Source organism: Elephas maximus, chromosome 13, assembly GCF_024166365.1.
Source record: "Elephas maximus indicus isolate mEleMax1 chromosome 13, mEleMax1 primary haplotype, whole genome shotgun sequence".
Taxonomy (NCBI): Eukaryota; Metazoa; Chordata; class Mammalia; order Proboscidea; family Elephantidae; genus Elephas; species Elephas maximus.
Genome location: NC_064831.1, coordinates 43,313,907 through 43,337,825, shown reverse-complemented (window position 1 = coordinate 43,337,825; position 23,919 = coordinate 43,313,907). Strand labels below are relative to the sequence as shown.

At 40.0% G+C, this 23,919-nt stretch overlaps 1 protein-coding gene across 9 annotated transcripts in view; it reads left to right on the top strand.

Moving 5' to 3' along the window:
- Nucleotides 1-1,189: 1,189 nt before the first annotated feature.
- IL15 (interleukin 15) overlaps nt 1,190-23,919 on the top strand; it is an 87,248-nt gene continuing 64,518 nt past the window's right edge. For 3 of the 9 annotated variants that reach the window (XM_049905360.1, XM_049905367.1, XM_049905365.1), the window contains exons 1-2: nt 1,190-6,346; nt 19,861-19,982. The gene's annotated coding sequence lies outside the window, so the exon portion shown is untranslated. Of the gene's footprint in view, nt 6,347-12,131; nt 19,983-23,919 lie in introns of those variants that run through there. The other 6 variants (XM_049905362.1, XM_049905361.1, XM_049905364.1 and 3 more) reach the window with 6 other exon arrangements.

The following is a 23,919-nucleotide window of genomic DNA, read 5'->3' as shown; positions in this document are numbered from 1 at the left end:
TTCTCTCCCAGAGCAGCTGGTGGGTTCCAACTGACCACCTTTTGGTGAGTAGCAGAATGCTTTAACCACTTCACCACGAGGGCTCCTTTTCCACCACCCGAAAAAAAAAACCCCACACCCACTGCCATCAAGTCGATTCCGACTCATAGCGACCCGATAGGACAGAGTAGAGCTGCCCCATAGAGTTTCCAAGGGGCGCCTGGTGGATCCGAACTGCCAACCTCTTGGTTAGCAGCTGTAGCTCTTAACCACTACACCACCAGGGTTTCCACCACCCAGGGGCTCCTAAAACCTTGCACAGAAAAGTTAAATTTATGGAAACAAACTCAAATTTCTCATTTAACATGTTTGAAATGATTGTGGAATTTTATGCAAATTTAATATGTAACCACTTATACTATTTTTTCTATTTTATTTTGTTATAATTATGTAACACAAAAAAGTACTTAATTTATTATTATTATTATTTATTTTATTTTATTTTTTTGGCTAAGCTCCACCGAGGCTTATCGTTTACTCAGTGCCATGACGCTGTGAAAAGTTTGGGGAAGCACTGTCCATTAGGGCATGTCAGTGATTCACACTGCTTGCAGGGTTCTCCGAAGCGCTTGCAGAACTGGGCCTGAGGTTTTTGCTGCTGATTCCCAGTGGCAATGCTGACTGCTCAGTTCCAAAGGACTTCGTCCCTTCCTCCATCTGTAAACTACTACAACAACATCTCAAGATCTCATCAAATGAGATCATGTATAATGTGTTTTACACTCGACTGGAACAGTCATCCACAAACAGGCTAATTCCTGCAAGTTCACCCTCCCTGAAATTGCCTAGGAAAAACCGGACCCCAGGTGCCTTCTAACGTTTCTAGTAAGACTTCTTCCAGACTGTGGTGCTGGCCCGAGGTAATCCCGAGGGGCTAGTCTAAAGTAGCTGCCTATCCGGGTCCAGGGTCCTTTTCCTCTGGACGACTTGGACCCGCGCAGCGCCCGGGTCTCCAGGCTTCGTGGGGAAGCCTCCCGCGAGGTGCCAGGCGCTGGGGATGGATGCTTCAAGTGGGCTCAAGACCATCTCCTTGTGCCTTTTCTGACGTGCCCCAGGAGATCAGGGCCAAACCCCCTGGCCGGCGTCCTTGGGAGGCGGGGCTGGCGCTCCCTGACTTCCCCTACTCACCGTCCTGGTTCTGGGCCCCAGACACCCGGCAGGAGCGAAAACCTGACCTGCTCCCCAGTCCAACGGGCGGGGACCCGCGACACCTGGACAGTCGACCAGAAGTCCGCTGCCATCCCGCACCTCCCCCAGCCTCTGCTGGGACTGTTTATCTTCTTCGCCTCTGCTTTGCGCTCTTTCCTCTTTCACTTTTCTTTTCACTGTGGGTGGGGACTCCCTAGGCTCAGGGTGCTCAGGGAACCCTAGCAGACTTGCTCGCAGCCGTCTAAGCCCGACGCTACGGGAAGGGAGCCAGGTGGCCGCGTCCGTCCGGCTGCGCTGGCTGGCTCTCCCCACGCTGCACCCCGCACTTAATGGAGGTACGGAGTTCGGCGTCTTTGCTTTGAATTGGAAGGTGGTGGTGGCTGAGAGGGCGGCGCAATTTTCCCCGACAGCCTACGCCCCGAGCCCCTCCCAGCTCCGGCGGGACCCACCCGCATCCTGCGACCCGCTGCTGGCCCAGCCGCCCCACCTCCTATAGGGAGCATTTGGCACGACTTCAGTCTTGGGCTGCGATACGTGCAAAGGTTTTCCCCTTCCCGACCCTTTATTACTCGCCAGATTTTTATCCTCCTGCTTCCGGAGCAGCACAGATTGGTCCCCCAAGTGCAGCTCCCCGGAGAAGCTTGGCGGCGCGCTCCGCTCTTTCGGCATTCCTGCGTCGGGGGAGCAGGAGGCAGCTCCGGGAACCCCTAACACCGCTGGCTCTAGGGCCGGCAGGCAGAGAGGGTGGAGGGACGTGCGCCTGGCTGTCCCCTCCAAGCTGCTGGCTTCAGAGAAGACACAGTCCGGCCGCACGGTGCGCTGCGTCCTGCACCTCGCCGAGCTCGAGAAGTTCAGGAAAGGTATTGCAGGCACTCTTAGCCCGGTCCCAAACTCCTTCCCGGGCAGGGTGTGTGCGCGCGCCGCCTTTTGTCTCTACTTTGGCTTGCAAATTACTGCCTCTCTTTTTTGATCAGGGTACTTGTCTTCCTGGAGAGATAAGTTGCAGAAATGGTCACTGCTTGGCAATCAGGCCTGGATCTCTATTAAATTTCCAGTCCTGGACAAGCCATTTTGGTTAGCAGCCGTAGCTCTTAACCACTATGGCACCAGGGTTTCCACTTATCTCTTAGAAGGGCAGTTTTTGGAATGCCAGAGCAACTTGGAAGAAACGCAGGCTATTTGTATTGAAATACAATCCTTACTCAAGGTGACTATAAACGAAAACCCAGCTAACTTTTTCAAGTGTTATTGAGACTGCCTGTTGCAGGTAACTCAATACTTCCAGGCGCTTAAAATGACATTAAAAAAAAAAAAAAAAAAACTTCAAAGTATGTATAAATCAAGGTTATTCTTTTTTTGAAGAAAAGTAATATTTTATTAGGTTTTAGTTGAAAGCTTAAACAGCAAATTAGGTTCCTGAGTAATAATTTTTATACAAATTGTTACGTGCCATTGGTTACAATTTTTACAATGTGTCAGCATTCTCATTATTTCCGTTTTGTTTGTTCTGTTTCCATTAATCTAGCTTGCCTTCTGCTCCTTGCCTTCTCATCTTTGCTTTTGGGTGAATGTAGTTAATTGTTTAAGGGAGCGCCTTACTCACTGGTGATGTTTTTTTTTTTATTTTATAAACCAATCTATCATTTGGCTGAAAGGTAACCTGCAGAAATAGCTTCAAATTCAAGTCCAAAGTTTATCTTAGGGCGGTAGTCTCGGAATTTCCTCTAGTCACTGTAGGTCCAGTAGGTCTCCCCTTTTGTAGAGATCTGAGTTTTGTTCCACATTTTTTCTTCCATTCTATCCAGGACCTTCTATCGTGTCTCTGGTCAGAATGATCAGTAGTGGTAGCCAGGCATCATCTACTTCTGGTCCCTGGTTAGAGGATTCAAACTGTTTTGAAGCTTAGAAGACTGCCCTTTTCTTTCTCTCTCTCCTAGAGTTTACTGTTAAATTTTACACATTACATGAGTATTTCTTTTGAAGGTTAGTTAATGATTAAAAAAAAAAAAGAGTATTGTCTTTTGGCCAACAACTTGAAATATGGGAAATAATACTAACAATAGCTAGCAATTGAGTTCTAAGACATTATGACAAGTATGTGTTTTGTTTTGTTTTTTAACCATCCTAGTAAATTTTGTGGTAGGAATTATGTCTTACACCTGAGGAAATTGAAGCATAGGGTAATTAAATAAGTTGTATAAGGTTACAGAACTAGAAAGTGGTAGAGCTGGGATTTGAACCAAGATTGGTTTAAGATTACTGGTATTAATGAAGGATGATATGATTTCATTTTGATGCAAAGTATTGTGATAGAATGTTAGTTTTAAAGTAATGGTTATATGGTACTTGCGTGACTGACATTATTAATTATATATTTAAAGTTTATCTTTGTAATCAAATAATATTCACATGAGTGTCTGTATGTATTTGACTCCTTGGTGAAATTTCTCTTATGGCCCTTAAATTAAGACAGTTGCCTAATTTGTTGATAGAAATTGGCAAATAGTAGGCAAATATGGATTGATCTATATGTCTGTCTGTCTAGCCAGCCAGCTAGCCAGCCAGAAAAGCAGAAGGCTAGAATTGATGGAGAGATCAAGGCAGAAGACTTCTCCATTATATGGAGAGGGTTAGTCAACTATTTGGGAAGTCCCTTTTTCCAAAGGCTTTATGGTGTGAAGGTTGGCAAAAAAGCCAATTTCTTTCTGTATCTCAATATTAGCTCTTAAATTTATTTACTCAGTGATTACAGCGACTGCATGAGATTATTGATGTTGAACATTCCTTAAATGCTTGTTTGTATACTACTTGAATGGGTTGGATGGAGAAATTCCACAGGGGTATAGAGAGAACATTTTTCATCTTAGCTAGTATTTAGTATTTAGCTAGTACTGGAATACATTGACTAATAACAATTTAACGGGGAATGGTGAAGCTTACTAATTAACTGTTACTCAATTGTATGTATTATATGTCTCTGTGTACATACATACACATATATAAGGGAGCCTTGGTGTTTTAACAGTTAAGCGATCAGCTGCTAACTGAAAGGTTGACCGTTCAAACCCAACAATGACTCTGTAGGAAAAAAGACCTGATGATCTGTTTCCGTAAAGATTACAGCCTAGGAAACTCTATGGGGCAGTTCTACTGTGTCACATGGGGTTGCTATGAGTTAAAAATCGACTCGAAGGCACACAAGAACAATGTATATATGTATATAAATACACAGAGACATAAATATGTGTATGTGTATTTCCTGTATGGTGATTCCAGAATTCTGTATCATTTGTCAACAGCTGTGGACAAATACAAAGGCTCTTTTTACTTGGTTTCCAGATTTTGTATTGGATGGAGAAATTGAAATATTCAAGAAATCTTGACAGAGAGACTGAAGTGGAAATTATAGTTATTAACAGTATCGCTTCGGTACAAACCTAATGTGATTTGAAAGTTACAAACAGAAAGTCACCACTGTGTTCCCAGCCCCGTGCTGGCACTTTTACCTTCATGACCTCACTTAATTCTAAGACCATTACATTTTTATCTTCACTTTGCAAATAGAGGCATTGCATGCAGAGAGCTTCTCTTAGATCAGGATGCAACTAGTGAGACAACTGCCTGAGGTTTATCTTGGTTTCAAAGTTCATGGGTTTTTTTTTGCATATATATATATACACCATGTGATTTATAAGAAAAGCCAGGTGTTCTGTACAAGGGAAAAAATAATGCTCATAGGCTTGCCTTCAGATAGAGGCTGACCGCCATTTGAGGTGACTGAATGTCATTGATCATTTTGTTTTCTGACAAAGCATGTTATCCTTAAAAAAAAAAAAAAGTTATTCAGTACTTGAATCAAAAAGAGGAAATAAGAGGTTTTGATCTCAGTTCAACTCAGCAATATTATTTATTCACATTTTATGTCTAGAGGAAGATATTTCTATGCATATATTTTACAATGTTCTATCCCACCACAAGTCTGCTGGTGTCACGTGGGTGATTTATGGAGGAGTAGAGGACTGTATATACCAGTACCAGTTGCTATCAAGCTGACTCCAACTCATCGCGACCCCACAGGATTTTCAAAGGCTGATTTTTTGGAAGTAGGTCACCAAGCCTTTCTTCCAAGGCTTCTCCAGGTGGACTCGAACTGCCAGCCTTTCAGTTAGCAACCAAGGCTATCTATAGATCATATACAAATGGACAAAAAACTTTGAATGCCTTTTAGCCAACAATGTTCTAACAATATATAGTTGTTTCTTCTGAATGCCAGTGGTTCTTCCAAGTCCTGACAAAACACAGAGAAGACCAGGGGGAGTGACAGGAATTATTTTATCAAATGAAGGAATTGAAACTGAAACTGGTCCTAGAAGAAGAAAACTGATGATTGTAAGGTTGGTGGGGGACAAGCTCTGTTTAGAATCATGACACATGAAAGGAGCCCGGAGAAGCCCAGAGCTCCCTGCAGCATTGAATTATACTTCTCCTTGGTGGACGTTTTGCTCATATACCTTATAACTGAAATTTGAAAAGCTAAATACCCTTTGCAGTCTGTTAGCACTACCTCTAAAATTTTCAAATTATTCATTAATTGAACATTTTATAGTCATGTTTTATATTTTTCCAATTTCTTCGCTCTTATTCTCTGCCACAAAGTTAGATGTGTAAATTGAAATTTAATTTTTCAAAATAAAGATTGTAGTGCTATTCCAATTCATCACGACCCTATAAGACAGAGTAGAACTGCTCCGTAGGGTTTGTAAGAAGTGGCTGGTGGATTTGAACTGCCAACTGTTTGGTTAGCAGCCGAGCTCTTAACCACTGCGCCACCAGAGCTCCAAAACATTGTTCTAGGTTATGTTATTTAAAATATTATTACTACACAATTAACTGTAATAACTCATTAACATTTGACAAGTAAGCATTAAAACCTGTTGCCTTAGAGTTGAATTCTGACTCATAAAAAAAAAAAAAATTTTTTTTTTTTTTTTTGACCTATAAAACAGAGCACAACTGCCCCATAGGGTTTCCAAGGCTATAAATCTTTACAGAAGCAAACTGCCACATCTTTCTCCTGCAGAGCAGCTGGTGGGCTCAAACTGCTGACCTTTTGGTTAACAGCTGAGTACTTAAACACTGCACCACCAGAGCCCCTTAAGTAAGTATTAGGCATAAAAATAAAATTACATTGAAAATGCATATCATAGAAGTAGATGTAAGTAGTGTTGGCATTAATACATTGATTAAAGAAGGTTTCTTTAATATCAGCACTTCAAATTGCCCCTTATTTTGCCACCCTGGTGATTTTAAAATCTTGAGGCCAGGCACCTGGTAAGATTCTGAATGGGAGACAGATATGTCTTTCTTTGTTGAAGTAAGAGGAGGGTAGTTATGAAAAGGGAAGTGGAAGAAAGGAGAACTTGCTAGAAATGTTTGTCTCAGTCACTGTTCAGGCATATTACTTTTAACAAGGGGTTCCTATGGAAGTAGTAGATCAGGAAATGGGTTCCATTAGAACTCACTGAGCCTATATACCCCTTGGAATGTCATTCATAGGCCACTACAGTAGTGTGTGTTCTTCAGTTAGAAGATCTTTGCTCTGCTTTAGACTTATCCCCTACACCCTACCCATGGTGTCTGAATTACCATGGCCCCTGAAACAAAGCACTGAACTCAGTGGCTTAAAAAATAATAATTAGTTATTTGTCATTGTTCTACAGTCTGGACTACATTAAGCTCATTAGTTCCTCCTATTGGGGTTGAAATATCCAAGAAGACTTCTTCATTCACATGTCTGGTACCTTAGCTGGAACTACTGGAAAGCTAGAGGCTGGCCAGACATCTGCCTCACTCTGTGTGGCCTCTCTACATTACTAGCTTGTGTTTCATTACAGGATGCTGGTCTCAGGGTAGTTGAATTTCTTCCATGGTGATTGACTCAAGATCCTCAATACCTCATTCCATTACAGCATCAAGCCCAGACTTAAAGTCTAGGATTTCATTCTCTAAATTAGATCCAGGTATAGATGGAATTTTGGGGGTGTGATTATTGAGTGCAGAGACCTGTGAACTAAAAAAGACAAAGTTATTTGCCACTTTCTTCCTGCCCTAACATACAAAGATAAGAGATAGACAGATAGGACAATTCCAATAGACAATACTATCTCATTACAGGAAACTGGAAGGCATAGAACAGTTATTAGTCCATAGCAATTCTAAAATCCAGCTAGGCATATGTCCTCGGCTCTCTTTGCTCTGGAGGTAAGGAATGACCCTGATTAAGGTTCAAACTTGTTCCCTGGGAATGGTTCTCCCTGGCTTTTAGCTTCACCCTTTGGACTTTGGACTCCACCTCCGATTCATCCTTACGTTTTCATAGAAATAGCCCATGTTGGCAATGAGTAGTCTGTTTTCTGCTCCCTTCTCATAAAGAATTAGGGACCCAGAGAATTTTTTTGTATTCCATTTTGTTTAGTTGATGCTTATTTATTCATTTACTTACTTGTTTTAGTTCTCTTAAGAAATTTGGTGGCTTTGTATGAATTCCGTTGGGGTTCACTTGCTTAGATAAAGGTCATGCCCACCACACTGTTGAGGCAAGCTTCTCTTTACTTTAGCTGTAAGATAGTGTGCTGTAGAAGAAATCCTTAAAATTTTTAGAAGCCTTTTTGTCTAGCTGAGGGGGTCTATCTGGCACCACCTTAAATCTCTCGGAAATCTTAATGAGACTAGAAGAGCCATAGACTTGATTGGATCTTTAACCTGAGTCCACGTTGTACTGGCAGATCCTGGATTTGATTTTTGCCCTGACATTACTTCTTTCTTCGAGAATCTTATGCTGGCTAGAGAGGCAAGAGTGAGAAATAGTTTTATTTTCCCACCTAGCAAGTCTTGGGTTTAAATATTTCCTCTAAATTGTGCTTGAACAGTTTTTCAGTTTGTCTTCCTCTTCCTGTACTTTATCATAGGCAGCTAAGTGAAGCCAATTATCACTTTCATAAATCTTCTTAGCCAGACCTACAAGTTCATTGGTACATTTTCTTTCTTCTACGTTATTGCAGGTGAGTGTTGTGAAACATCTTGCTACTACGTGAGCTGCCCTCTCTCTAGCCTCCAATATCAATTGCATCACTGCTTTCTAGCCTTCACTGACAGTCTCCTTGCCACTCTTAAGTCCTCTACCCACTGCCCGGTCTCATATCAATTTCATTTCTAGTTTATTAATTGCTATGTAATGAACTACCACAAACCTTAGTGGCTTGAAATAGCAACTATTTCATTTGCTCAAGATTCTGAAGTTAGATAGAAATTTAGACAGGACAGAGTGGTGACAACTTGTCTCTACACGTCTGCAGCATCAAATGTCTGGTGTGACTCAAACATCTGAGTGCTGTCTGAGATGGCTGAACTTAAGTCATGGCTGTTGGATGGGTTCCTTGGTTTTCTTCCACTTGACCTTTCCTCATGGCTAGATTGGGCTTCTTTAAAATGTGATGGTCTCAGGGTTGTTAGACCCCTTACATACCATCCAGCTTTTAACAGAGAGGAAGTGGGGACAGCAAGCAGCTTAAGGCCTGGGTGTGGAATTCCCAGACTGCCACTTTTGTCTCCTTCTACTGGGAAAAGCAAGTCACAAGGCCATCCCAGGTTCAAGGAGAGAAGACATAGAATCCACCTCTTTATGGATAGAGTGGCATATATTTTCATGGAGGAAGGGATTGATTGATGGCAGTCATCTTTGGAGATTATCCACCACAGGTTAGGAATGTTAAAACATTAATCAGATCATGCCACTCCTCTATTCAAAACCCTCCACTGCCTTCTCATCTCACTTCAATAAAAGCCAAATTTTGTTACAATAGTCAGCAAGGCCCTAAGTGATTTGTACCCTTACTATCTCAACTACTACTCTTCCCTTAGCTACTGAATTGAGCCACATGGACAACCTTTCTATTCATCAACCAACTGGTGTATTTTTGTTGAAGAGTCTTTGCACTTGCTGTTCCTCCTGCCTAGATTGTTCTTCTTGTGAATATGACCCCACTTCCTGACTTCTTTTAGGGTTTAGGTCAAATTTCCCCTTTTCAGTGAGGTTTTTCCCTGTCTGGTGTACTTCAAGTTGCAATCTTACAGGCTCTCCCTGCTTGACTGTTTCTCCATAGAGCCTACCATTGTCTAACATACTCCTAGGTTTATAATACCTCATCTAAAACTCTTAGGGCCAGATGTGTTTCAGGATTCTTATCCTTTTGGATAGGTAATATAGCGCCTTTACAATATGTTATGTAATAACCAAGTTGATTCAGGCCACTCCCCCAAACAGATATTCTTACAAAGTGAAGTAACTACATGCTATAAATAGTCATATGAGAGTTCAGTTCAGATTTTGCTAGCCAATAAATTAAGTGAAAACTTTCAGTTTTAGTTTTCTTGATTTCAGATTTAAAGTTAAGGGACTATGGACTCGTATACCTTTTAATTAATTATGCATTACCTGTCACCGTTCCCCCTCATTTAAAAATGGGTTACTTGAGAGATGTATTTTTGTCTGTTTTGTTCATTAGTATATACCCATCATCTCTCAGTGACTGGCATATGGTAGTCCCTCCATAAATATTTGTTGAATGAATGGATGAATGCTAAAGAGTAGGGAAATGAGTATAGAATGCAAAGTAATGGGGAAGAGAAAGAAGAGTTTTTTCAAGGAAGATTTAATTTGCTTATACTTTTCATTTATTCATCAAATTGATTTATTTCACTCAGCGACAAATAATTTTGAGTGCCTAGAATGGTTTAGGCACTCTTCTAGGCACTTGACTGGTATTGTTTCAGTGGAAGGGGGACAAAGGACACAGGGAGCAGTCAAAGGTGACTTCAAAATTTTAATCACGGGAGACAGGACATATACTCAGGCCGTGAATATGTGGGGTAGAGCTAAGGCTTGGGGCAAGGTGGCAGAATGGATGAACTTGATTTTGAGAATGTTGATTGAGATAAGAATAGAACATACAACTGAAAATGCCCTGTGAAGTAATTAGAAGTTCTGGGCTGCAGATTGGGTGGGCTCTTTGTGCAAGTGATTTTGATTGGTGAGTTAACAGTAAAGAACTACTGATTTTAAGCCAATTGTCAGAATATTTCACCAGGAGGCAAAGGTATACGTGTGTAGAAGGTTTGGGGCCACTTAAGAAGACAGGGGGATTGTTATTGAGCTTGTTGCTGGTTGCCAGTAAGTTAGCACTGACTCCTCATGACTTTGTGTGGAACAGAGCAAAACGTTGCCTGATTCTGTGCCATCTTCCTGATTGTTGGTGTGTTTGAGTCCATTGTTGTGGCTATTGTATCAATCCACCTCATTGAGGGTTTCCCTCATTTTTGTCCAAAGTAAGTGAGTCACAGCCTTGCTATCCTTGCTTCTGAAGAGCACTCAGGTTGTATTTCTTCTAAGACCGATTTGTTAGTTCTTCTGGCAGTCCATGGTATATACAATATTCTTCACCAGCAGCACAATTTGAGGGCATCAATTCTTTTCCTGTCTTCTTTTTTCGTTGTCCATCTTTCACATTCATATGTGGTGACTGAAAAGGCCATGGCTCGGGTCAGGCACATCTTAGTCATCATGGTGGCACTGTGAAAGAGAAACTGTTTAGAGAAGGGCTTCAAGAAAGGGTTAGCCAGAGTCCAGGTCTTCAAAAGAGAATGTAAGGCTTTTTACACCTTCTGGTCCTTGTTTGCCTGTCATCCTCCTTGGCCTGCTGTTCTCTTGAGGGGTTTTATATCCCCCATATACCTAGTTTTACACACAAAAAAATAAAAACCAAACCTGTTGCCATCGATTTGACTCCAACTCATAGGGACCCTGTAGGACAGAGTAGGGTTTCCAAGGAGCAGCTAGTGGATTTGAACTGCTGACCACTGTGTTGCTAAAGTGTCACTTCATCTGTGATTTTTCTTCTGACAAAATCCCAACTTTACTTCCATTCTGACCTCCAAGAAATATTGACCACATCCTCCTTTTGTGCCCTCTCCACTTGACAGATACTTCTCTAACAGTATCTGCAGTATTCTATCACATGGACTTGCGTTCTTATTGCCTCTCCCCTCAGGTAAATAGTAAAGGTGGTACAAGGGTAAAACAAGAATTGTGATGGTGGAGTTAGACGGGCTGGAGTTTGGGAAACATTGCATCCTTTTTTAATGATATGGTTGTTGAAAAACTATTCAGAGCATATTCCTTATTGTCAGGGTCAGGAAGGGCAATGGAATTTGTTGAGAGTCTAGTTAGGGCCAGATTGCAGGTTGAATTTTACATTCATTATTATTATTCTAAACAACATGGATTTTAGAACCTAAAACAAATAAGACTGCTTAATATTTTATGCCAGTTTTATTAGCGAGGGGATAACTTAATAAATTTCAATAAATGAAAGAAAATTTAAACAAGGTGCTCCCTGCTTTCTAAATTCTTACAAGCAGAACTCACCTAGTTTTTTAAGTCTGTTTGCAAAAGAAGTATTTTGAAAAAACTGATTTTGGTAGTAAAAAAAAAAAAAGATGGGAGAAATTTTATAAAAATGGTAGTATTTCTATCATTTAATTCATTTAGTGCCTCTTCTTCTGGGAATCCAAGAGAACAAATACACAATTCTACTAACATTACATACAATCTTACCTTAAAATTTCCAATAACCCCAAATGTCATTTTTAAAAAATCTATACTTTATGTCTTTAGACTCCACTCCTGGAAAGCCAGATCCTAACTAATTCTCATCGTTGTGTGAAGCACCTTTAAATGCCAGACAAATGATTTCGCTGATGACTTTGGTTTGATTTAAGGCACATCACTCTCAGCTTCTTCAGTTTATAAAGCATTGGCTTCCAGGCTAAAGTTTGTTGTTTTAATTAATTAATTTTCTTTATTGAGGTAAAATATATATTACAAAGAATTTTCTATCTTAACCATTTTTAAGTGTAAAATTCGGTGACATTAATTACGTTCACCATGTTGTGCCACCTTTGCTACTAAGCATTTCCAAATGTTTTTCAGCACCTCAAGCAATATTTAGTACCCCTTAAGTAATAGCTTTCTGTTTCCCCCTTTCCCGGCTTTCTCTGGGAATATTTCCTTAGACCTTTGAGATTGGGTTAGGTATCTCTTGTTCTTAGCTTCATTCAGTAATTAATGTCTATTGTCAGCCATTGCACCAAGCTCTTTAACTTAGGTACTCCCCCCAAACTCCATAAGGCACTTTCCTCCCCACTTCTCAGATAAGTAAACTGAAGCACCAGCAGGTTAGATGACTTGTCCAGGTAACGAATCTGGTGATTCTGGGGATAAATATAACATGGATGAATTGGATCATAGGCTGAGATAACCTAGCCCGTGACCTTTTATAGTGTTATGAAACTTGGACACAGGAAGGAACTTTAGATATGTTTCAAGCTAGCCCTCTGTATGTTGAAAATAAGTAAGTTAAAGCTTAGAAACGTGAAGTGGCTCGCTAAGATCAAATCACTGTTTAAAAACAGGACCAGCACCAGGGCCCAAGTTTCTAGACTTCCATCCAGTGCCTTTGTAATTATTCCATGGTCCTGATAAGATTGGGAAAGCTCCAGTTTTCATCTTTCATCAAGGAGCCTTAAGTCCCAATATTACATGAATGGCAATTTTGGCAATTGTAATATTCTAATTACAAATAGAGTGGGAAGTTGGTAGTCTGGATGGAGTCCAGTAGAAGAGAAGATGGAACACTGCCACCATTGTTTATACAACATGTCTGAAGAGAGAGATTCTGTGTCTGTAGTGATTGTGGTCCCAGCACATGGTAATGACACACTTATTGTGGCTTGTCTGGAGGAGTGTGTTCTATAACCGAATGGCCATAATCGTCTATGTTGTTCTAACCTAGATGATATATTTCATAAGACTTTCCGATTTCCTTTGCTCCCATTTCATGTTTATCAACACATCTACTTACTAGTAATTTTGTCACATAAGTTAATTATACAGCCTGAGTTGTTTAGCGTTGACCCTGGTACAAGAAGCAGCTACCCACTTCTACCTCCTATAACTCTCTACCCCGTCTCCCTAAAAAATAAAAATAAAATAAAAACTCAAAAGAAATCTGACATCATAGACTATACAAATGAAGCCACCTTGGTCATCCTGCAAAAAGTACACCCAGCAGAAAGGGTCAAAATCTTAAAGATTGTAGCAATGTGTAATCCTACAGAGGGAATGTGGCACGTTGAGTGTTTGACGATGTCTATAAAAACCTGTTTTCTTGGCACAAACAGATGAGGAGCATGGGAGAAGTGATAGAATGTAGAGAAAAAATGAAAAGCAAAGATTAGAAAGAAGTAAGGAATGAAAATCTATTCATAGTAGTAATTCTGGTAACTAGGATCTTTAATGAGGCTGATAAAACACAAACGGAAAGAACTAAAACTGACCAGGTCTCCTACCTGTGAGCAGGCACTCTGTTAGCTGTGTCCCAGGTAATTGCATACAGCCCTGGTGGAGAAGAAAGAACCAGTTCCCCTGCACAGCCCAGGGAAAAGAAGGCCAGTAGCCACGTGCAGCATGCTAGAGCTTAGGAGTTCAAACACTCTGCTGATTGCCAAATAGGCTTTATTAATAGAAACAGTCTGCCTCTTAGCAGTTTCATAAGCACTACTGCTTTGCGATATAGACTTGGGAAGTTTCATTTACTTGTCAGGAAAGAGCTCAGCAAACAGTGCTTTAGAACCAAGACATTTGGGACCGCTACAGGAAATTTGTGGCTACTAATGTTGACTCAGAAATACAAAGTTCAGGGTGAACTACTTGATGCATTTCATAGAAGGCCAAATATTTGGAATGGGAGATGCCAGATCCTTAATCAGCAAGGGTAATAAAACGTTAGGAGAGTGACAGCCAGCTTTAGTGAACCTGTCTGGGGAAAGTGTGCTGAGGGCTTACGTGGTCTACAGTGCATCTGTGTTTAATAAATGATCAGCTTTGCTTTAGTGTTTTTTTTTTTAAAACTTATTATAAGTGTTAACCTCAGGATTGTGGCAGTCACACCTCTTGGCTTCTATAAGATTCTCGGAAAACAATAGAACTGTTTGAATCCAGTTATTTGCCAGCGGGTGATGTGCTATATAATTAAGCTGTCATTTTCCTTGATGGGCTATTATCGGCAGGTAATAAGAATATAAGAACTGTGCATCATTACAGACTGCCGTACGGTTATTTCATGCTACAACAGATGAGGCACGTCTTCCGTGACACCACCGAGCGATCACAAAGAGATTGATGCTATCTTGGCTGTCACAAATCACAACATACACTTTAATAGTTAAACAATTATCTATAGTGGCAGTACTGGAAAATTGATTAGAAATGATTGGTTGATTTTTATGATGAAGAGTAATTTTTATACAGAATTTTTTAATATAAATGCTTGAAGAATTGAACAGAAGAACATTCATTTTAAACACATACTTTGGAAGAGTTTTTTTTTTTTTGGCTCATTTATCTTTAACTGCTAGTGTTGGCAGTGCCAGAAAATCGCCACAATAGCTTTCCATATGTATTTGTTAGAGTTTAAATTATTATTAATATTTTGAGGGTATTTCTATTATATGAAGATGCTGTACAGGAGAGCTAAAAAGGTCCAAACTGGTCACTGCTAAGTTCAGGCCTGTCTACTTTTCAGATATTGGAAGCCACTGGTAACCAAGGCAATGGCTTGGCCTATGGGAGAAAAAGAAAATATTCTTTATTCTTGAAGGGCAAAAGCTACAAGCCTTCTCTCCCTTCTCCGTCTTTCTTTTCCCTTGGTATTGTCCCTTAGTCATTTTTCTGCAATCATCTCCCTTCCCCCATCATATTTTTTTGTCCTTCAAAACTTGGCTCAAATTTTACCCACAAGACGATCTCATCTTGACTGACACAGCTTGTCTCTGGCCTCTAGTTCTGCTGTACCAGGCTGTTCCCCTTTTCATGGTTAATTTTGACAGCCTTCTATTTGGTGAGAGTTTTAAACTCATATCAAGGGAATATGTCTTCCCAACTAGACCAGCTCAATCCAAAGTATGAAACTGTTTACCAGTCTCCAACATAAAGGGCTTGTTTTCATAGCAAGACTTTCTTGAAGAAGGAATAGTTGCAAGTTCCTTAGATCCTAAAGGATCCTAAGTTCAAACAGTGAACTAAGACGGTTGTTGATAGCTGCACATTGAGTAGGTCCCCTCATGGAGACCTCGTGCACAACAGAACAAAAAGCCGCCAGGTCCTATGATTGCAGATCGGACTGTTGTGATCCAGAGGGCATTCATTGGCTGGTTTCTGGAAGTGCATTTCCTAGTCAGGAAGTTCACCAAAATCTTTTGGGCATCATAGCAACACATAAGCCCCCACAACAGACAGGTGGTGTCTGCATATGAGGGCCATTGGTCCAGAATCAAACCCAGATCTCTTGCATGGAAAGCGGGAGTTCTACCACTGAACCACCGAGATTACAAGGATGTTGATGGCCATTTTTTTTTCTCTCAGAGTTCTCTTGGAAGTGTGGGATAATCTGTGAGGGGTGAGATGACTGGTTCATGGTGAGGTGTTACATTCACAGTGGGTGATAATTGCAAAGAAGAGCTAACATTTTTCAAAGTTCACTGTGTGACAAGGGCTGTTCTAAATAGTTTGCATGAATGAGCTCATGTAAGCCTCACAATAATCCTGTAATATACCATTATCCCCATTCTACAGAAAAAAAAAGAAACTGAGGCTCTGAGAGATTAATTAACTTGCCCCAAATCTAACTGTTGTTAAATGGCTAAATTAGAACTCAAACCCACATCTGTCTGAAATCAAAGCCTGTACTGTGGTGTAGGATCAGTGCTGTCCAATAGAACTTTCTGCAACCAGAGGAATGTTCTGTATCTACTGTGTCCAATGTGGTAGCCACGAGCCACATGTGGCTTTTAGGCCCCTGAAATGTTGCTGATTCTACTGAGGAACTGCATTTTTAGTTTTTTAAAATTTTAATTAATTTACATTTAAACTTATGTAGCCTCATGTGGCTAATATATTGGACAGCATAGCTCCAGATACTCTTTATATGTTGCTGACTTAAGCTAATAACAGGAAAACCAAATCAGGAAAATACATTTGCAGTCATAGGAGCTCTTATTCACCCGCCTTTTAGAAGCTCAGGGGATAGATGAGTGTGGCCAAAAAAAACATAGTGGTTTCTCAGGAACCTTCCATTCGAGGATGAAATGGGTCTAAGTGCCAGACCTGCACTTCTTAAGATACTTGCTAATTTCATTTACATGCTTCATGCAGAATTCATCAGTGTGGTGGCAATAAATGGCTGCTTGTTTCTTGGTTCAAAAACGAAAAAGGCCGAACGAATGGTTTGGGTGTGCCTAATAGAGTCCGTGGAAACCCTGGTGATGTAGTGGTTAAGAGCTTGGCAGTTTGAATCCACCAGGACCTTCCTGGAAACTCCATGGGGTAGTTCTACTCTGTTCTTTAGGTTCATTATGAGTTGAAATTGACTCAATGGCAATGAGTTTGGTTTTTGGAGTTTAATAGAGTCAGCGAAGGTTTCTGGAGAGGATGGAAAGAACATCCAAGCAAAACCTGAAAGGAAAAGAAAAAGTTCTTGTAAGATAACAAAGGAGATAATGAAGTAGGGAGTAAAACCAGGATTCATATGTTGGGTATTATAAAAACATGATGCAGAAGAGAAAGAAAAACAAAAGAACACAGTTCTGAGACTGATGGGTGTCTGTGTCTAAGATCAACTTTTAAATACAACAAAAACTTTTTCTCAAAAGCCCTAATCCTTTCTTTCAACACAAAGCTTCACAAGGCTTCTTGTTAGTCTTATGACTGTATAAAAGAAATAGATCAAGGTATTAAAAGGGAATTTAAAGGGGGATAAACTAGAAAAGATATTGTAAGGAGTAGGAGAAAACGTTGGAATAGGAATTTGCCTTAAACCGATCCAGAATAGTTTCTGAGCACCATTTCCTTCATAAGAAGTAGTATCTACGACCTGTTTTTAGTCATTTTGAAATGTTTCTGGGATCCATTTCTTCATAATCCATTTTCAAAACCATCACCCTCATCTCAGGCAGTTCCTATAGCATTCTGGTCACTTTCAATTATTAAATTGTATAGTCCACTTAAAATGTAAGCCTCATTTTCATATGTTCCTCTAGCTCAAATTAAACCTGTGGGACCAGTGGGGCTAAGAGGGTGTGGTCTGCTTTTTCTTGCCTTCTACCCTCTTTCTTCTGGTTATAACTGCTGGACGTAGGGGACTGGGAGGGTGACATAGAGTGAAAGGGACAGGTATCATTATTGGTAAAGTAGAGGGTCAGAGACACTGAGAGAAACCCCCAATAAGATGGATTGACCCAATAGTTACAACAATGGACTCAAACATACCATTAATCATGAATAGAGCTTCACCCAAAAAAACACCCATTGCCGTCGAGTTGATTCCTTCTCATAGCGACCCTATAGGACAGAGTAGAACTGCCCCATAGAGTTTCCAAGGAGCACCTGGTGGATTCGAACTGCTGGCCTTTTGGTTAGCAGCCGTAGCACTTAACTACTACGCCACCAGGGTTTCCAAATAGGGCTTAAGACTGGGCAATGTTTCATTCTTTTGTACATGGGGCCACTATGAGTTGGAGTTAACTCTATTACAATTAATCACAAAATATGGCCTGGGGATGGAGTCTTGGTTTGGGATGGGTGGTTAAAGGTAGTAGAAATAGAGGCATGACTGTCTCAGAATTAGCCCCAGAGCAGGTATCTGGACCCAGCTACAACACTGTCTTTAAAATGTGGGTTAACAATGCTTCTTTATTCTCAACATTAGGGTTCCAGGGCAGGAGTAAATCCACTTTCAAAATCACATTAAAATATTATTCCTTCCACAACCTGAACTCTGAGCCTCTGCAGTCTTACCTTTGCCAGGCTAACACTTATCCTTTAAGTCCAGCTCAAATGTCAGCTTCTCACTGAAGTCTTTGCAAGTCCCTTATCCGTCCTCCTTCTTATCCCTATTATAGAATTAATCACCACGTACTCTGTTTTCACAGATGGCTTTCCTTATTCCTCTGTTTAAACACTCAGAGGATTAGTTAGCTGTTTACAGTTTTTGTTTTCTACTGATCAGTGAGTTCCTTAAGGATTAAAACCAGTTATCTGAGCATCTAGCGTGGGTCCTTATACACAGTAAGTTTTTGAGTGAACATTTTTTAATAAATAATGCAGGAAAATACCAGTCTGCAGACATGTTTACAGAAAGGCAAAACTTTTGCATTTATTATTATATTAAACTTTTACTAACTTACTAACAGTCAGAAATATGAATATCTAAGATAATTTTGGAAACCCTGCTGGCATAGTGGTTAAGTGCTACAGCTGCTAACCAAAGGGTCGGCAGTTCGAATCCACCAGGTGCTCCTTGGTAACTCTATGGGGCAGTTCTAGTCTGTCCTATAGGGTCACCATGAGTCAGAATCGACTCAATGGCACTGGGTTTTTTGGTCTAAGATAACTTTATTATTATTATCAATATCCTTTATAGAATGGACAACACTGAAATGTGGTTAAGATGTTGCCTAACTTATTTTATAAAATAGGAGTTTATACTGCCTTTCCTTTTTTTTTAGAAAACCCTGGTGGTGTAGTGGTTAAGTGCTACAGTTGCTAACCAAGAGGTCAGCAGTTCGAATCCTCCAGGTGCTCCTTGTAAACTCTACAGGGCAGTTCCACTCTGTCCTATAGGGTTGCTATGAGTCGGAATCGACTCAACGGCAGTGGGGTTTGGGTTACTTTTTTAAATGGCATAGTAAGTTGGACTAATTTTTTTTTTTTAAAAGTAAAGGTTATATACTACTTTCAAGTATTCTAATTGCATACTCTGTTGCCATGTTCTAAAACAAACACAACAGTTGCCGTCAAGTCAGCCTGACCTATGATAACCCCACGTGTTTCAGAGTAGAACTGTGCTCTACAGAGTTTTCAGTGACTTTGGTCTTTTGGAAGCAGGTCAGCAAACCTTTCTTCTGAGGCATCTCTGGGTGGACTGAACCACCAATCTTTTGATTAGTAGCTGAGTGCTTATTGTCTGTGCCACCCAGGGACTCCTGGCATATCCTAATCCCTTCAGAATCACGTATACCTTGAAAATATGACATTATTGTGTTTTACTACTGAGTGTATGAGTGGAGACTTTGCCAGTTCTCTCTTAGATGTTTACAAATTATCTTCAGCATCTTCCTTAGACTTGGTTAGTAATTTAATTATCAACTCTACAAATATATTTGACATCACATTTGCTTTATGGGGAAAAAACAGCACAAACATTTTACTAGAGGACTGTTTGAAGCATTATGGCTTCTATAAAATATATATGATTATTGGTATTCCAAAATGAAGTAGCTGTAATCAACGTGGGTATGAGTTAAACTATGGAAACTATGAACATTATAAGAATGATTGATCCTAGAAATTCAGGATTGACTTCTGAACTTTTCTCCATTAGGGTCTTTGTCTCTTCTACCATGAGCAGGTATATAGGTAATAATCAGAAATCTGAAGAAGGGAGGGTTTATTCGGCACATGATTCTTCATCTTTTTACCCCTACTTTTGACTCTTCCAGAATCTAGTCCCATATGTGGCCATTTGGCTCTTTGAAGGAGTGTGAAAACATGTAGCTTACTGGTGATGTCACAGGAAGCACCAAAGTCAATGGTAACATATAGCCAGCCTACAAGAGGCCACGTAAGTAAAAGTTTTGTAATGTTATTGCACAATATAGAAATTATTATGTAATAATCTAATTAATAATAATAAAGGTGAGGCAAACCAGATGAAGCTATGTAGAAACACCAGAAAAACAAACCTATTGCCATTGAGTCAATTCTAACTCATGGTAACTCCGGGTGTTACAAAGTAGAGTGATTTTCTCAGCTGTAGTTTTGTTTTTTTTTTTAGTTTTTACAGAAGCAGATCATCAGAGTCTTCTTCCATGGCACCTCTGAGTGAGTTCAAGCCACTAAGCTTTAGTTTAGTAGCTGAGAGAAAACCATTTATCCCACCCTGGGACCCCCAAGGTTTTGTATCTCAGAATTCAAAAATAAAAATCCTGGCTGAAAATGCTAAAAAAAAAAAAAAAGATTTAATGCTACTTGCCGTAAAATGTATTTAGTATAATTTCCGAGGACGGAGAGTAAAAGAGGCAGGCAAACTTTCACAAAAGAGCCAGAGAGTAAATATTTTAGTCTTTGTGAGTCATATGATTTCTGTTGCAGCTATTCAACTCTGCACTTATAACTTGAAAGCAGTCCGCGATATGGATAGGTGTGGCTGTATGTCAGAAGAACTTTATATACAAAAACAGGATTTGACCTGTGGCCCGTAGTTTGCAAACCCCGGCCATCTAAGATGAAGAAACTTTGCATCTTACTTTCTGCTATATTACTGTTAACAGTTAATTTCTGAATGAGTTTACTAATGTAATGCATTTAGAAGATAATGTAGATTACGTTTCTGAATGACAAATTGGAACTTTAGAAAAATATCTGAGAGCAATGTAAGATCCAATTCAAAAGATCAAGGTCAGTCTCAAGAACTAAACAAAATACAGCCACAGAAATAGAAATCCAAGCTACCCACTTCATTTTTACTTTCAGTTATAATTTATACCTAACAGATTCAATATATACTTAACTCCTTTAAATAAAATCCTGTAGATCAGGGTAAATAGCCAAAGAAGTAAAGTAAAGGGGTTTATGGGAACTGAAGCTCTTTACAAGAATCCTTAGAGGAAAAAGATAATTGTTTTTTTGCTCAAACATTTTTGGCATCAGAAGTTATAAAGAAAAGTGAACTGAAAGAAAAAGTATCAAGAACATGCCCTTTAGTAATAATTACATATAAAGGAAAACTTACCCCTTAACTTCATATGCTTCTTTGAAACTGCTATTTCCTAGAATTTTTGTTAAGAATTCCCCAAACTCAAGAAACAATTTCCTGATGAGCTAGTAAGTTGTTTTTGTGTGCCATGAGCTGATTCTAACTCCCGGTGAGTAGAACTGCCTCATGGGGTTTCCTAGACCGTAATCTTCAGGGAAGCAGACTGCCAGGTTTTTTTCCCAAGGAGCTGCTGGGTGGGTTCGAACTTTCATCTTTTGGTTAGCAGCCGAGCACTCAGCCGTTGTGCCACCAAAGCTCCTGAGGGTCTAATTAGCAGCAGCAGCAGCAACAACAACGAAAAACCAAACTTGTTGCCATTTAGTCGATTCCGACTTACAGCGACCCTAGGGGTTGCCAAGGAGCAGCTGGTGCGTTCAAACTGACAACCTTTTGGTTAGCAGCCGAGCTCCGAACTACCGCACCACCAGGTTTCCACACATATCAGGTTTGCTACCATCGAGGTGTCAAAGCAGCAGCAGAGCATTTGGATACTGAGGGACAGAGCTGGGGATGTTTTTCACAATAGCGACATAGATCCTAATTGTCACTGTGAGGTACTTATGAAAATGAATAAACCTGTTATTTTTTAAAAAGGCCCACTTTCATCACATCTGGGGCAAACAAGGTTTTCAGAGAAATTTTTAACAAATGAAATCATACCCCAACCATGTAGGAAATCAAACTGGAATCTCCCCTGATGTTATGATAATGAGTAATTGCTCTGAACTTAGGAGAAACGTGTCCAGTGTTTTCTGTTTTTCTTTTCCTGAATTTGCCTCTATTCCTAGATTTTTAGTTTTGGCTTCTTCAGTCGGGATACTTAAAAAACAGACATTTTAACGTGGTGATTTAGTGGGGGCCAGTGACAGCTGCTCAGGTCTGACGTGAGGACTGAGAAGAATTTAAGTAGCATTAAAACCTTACTTCTCACTTTCGGAATTGACTCCATGGCAACAGGTTTTTTGGTTGGTCTCATTTTTCGCTTCTCAATTTGCAAAATAAAAGCCTGCAATCAACTGTAAGATGTTTCATGGTGAGTTCTGTTGTTACTGTAACAAGGACCCAGAAAAGCACTATTTGTACAGAATTCCTTTGAATCCCACAGAATCCATTCACTGGAAGACAGCTTTTGTGTTGGATCATTAATTGGGAAGCAAAAAACAAACAAACGCAAACCCATTGCCTTTGAGTGGATTCGGACTCATAGCGGCCCTATAGGACAGAGTAGAACTTCCCCCTAAGGTTTCCAAGGAGGGTCTGGTGAATTCGAACTGCCCACCTTTTGGTTAGCAGCCAAACGCTTAACTACTATGCCACCAGGGCAGGAAAAGAGGCTTTATAAAAAAGCGTTCTTGGCTGCGATGACATGTGTGCTAACTCAATCTCAACTGTAGTATTTATCATGGTTTTCTTTAGTTTTTACATTCTGAGAATAAACCTATTTATAAAGCTGAATTTGGAGATACAGTAAATTAGTAAGGATCTCATCTGTACATACTTTCAGTCAGGGCCCCCTCCTCTTTGATTTTAGCCAGGCCTGCAACCTACATACTGGGTGGCCACAAATCATCATATTTAATTCAATTTGTCTCAAGCTTTTATTTTACTTCTTACTGTTTTCCTGATGGTTAAAGTAACGTGCACTCATTGTAGTAAAAGTAGAAATCCTGGTGGTGTAGTGGTTAAGGGCTCAGGCTGCTAACCAAAAGGCTGGCAGTTGGAATCCACCAGGTGCTCCTTGGAAATCACATGGGCTATTCTCCTCTGTCCTATAGGGTCGCTAGGAGTCGTAATCGACTAGAAGGCAGCGGTTTTTTTTTTTTTTTTGGTACTGAAAGTGAAAACTACAGGAAGGTGTGATCCGAACCTGGCAGCTCCTTGGGAGAAAGATTGGCAATCTGCTTCCCTAAAGATTACAGCCTAGGAAACCCTACAGGCTAGTTCTTCTAGCTTTGAGTCGAAATCGACTCATGGCACACAAGAGCAACATATTAGACCATTCGTGAATTGTTTCTTGAATTCTTAATAAAAATTCTAGATTTAAAGCAGGAAAAAAAAAATAGTGCAGTTACTAAGAGACAATTTATTACATGGTTCTTTCCAGGCTATTTTTTTCTACATGGTTGAGATTGATAAGATTGAAAATCTGCCTCATGGTTTTGTTTAACAGCTAACTGTGACATTACACAAGTAAAGATTTTTGATTTATACCTAATACCTCTGCTTAAAAGGTATGACAATTCATTGTTAATTTCTCCAATTTTTAGTTAGTAAATTTTTAAAAATATTTTTTAATAAATCTCTGTCCAGATTTCTGCAATTTCTCTAGGAAAATTTCCTAGGTGAGGAATTAAGATGTCTAAAGTTGTGTAGTTTAATGATGCTCAACACATATTTCAGAAAATATGTACAAATTTACACCTTCATCATCTCTGTAAGTCTTGACGACGTTGCATCTTCTTCACCAATGCTGAGATTTTACAGTTTTAAAACAATCCTTCCTGGTTCCATAAGGCACATGGCAGTAGTTTACGTCAAATGTGATTCTCCTATTGGAAACCATATGAAAAACAGGAGAATGGGTTTCGGGGAAGACCCACAGACTAAGTTTACAACAAAGCTGTGGTAGGGAAAAGTCATAAAATCCAAAGCATGTGCAAGTGTAGGCAGAAGCTGCTGAGGCCAAGGGAATTTGTGCAGGAAGCCAGCCCTACCAGGTGGCAGGGAGGAATGGAAGTGTAGA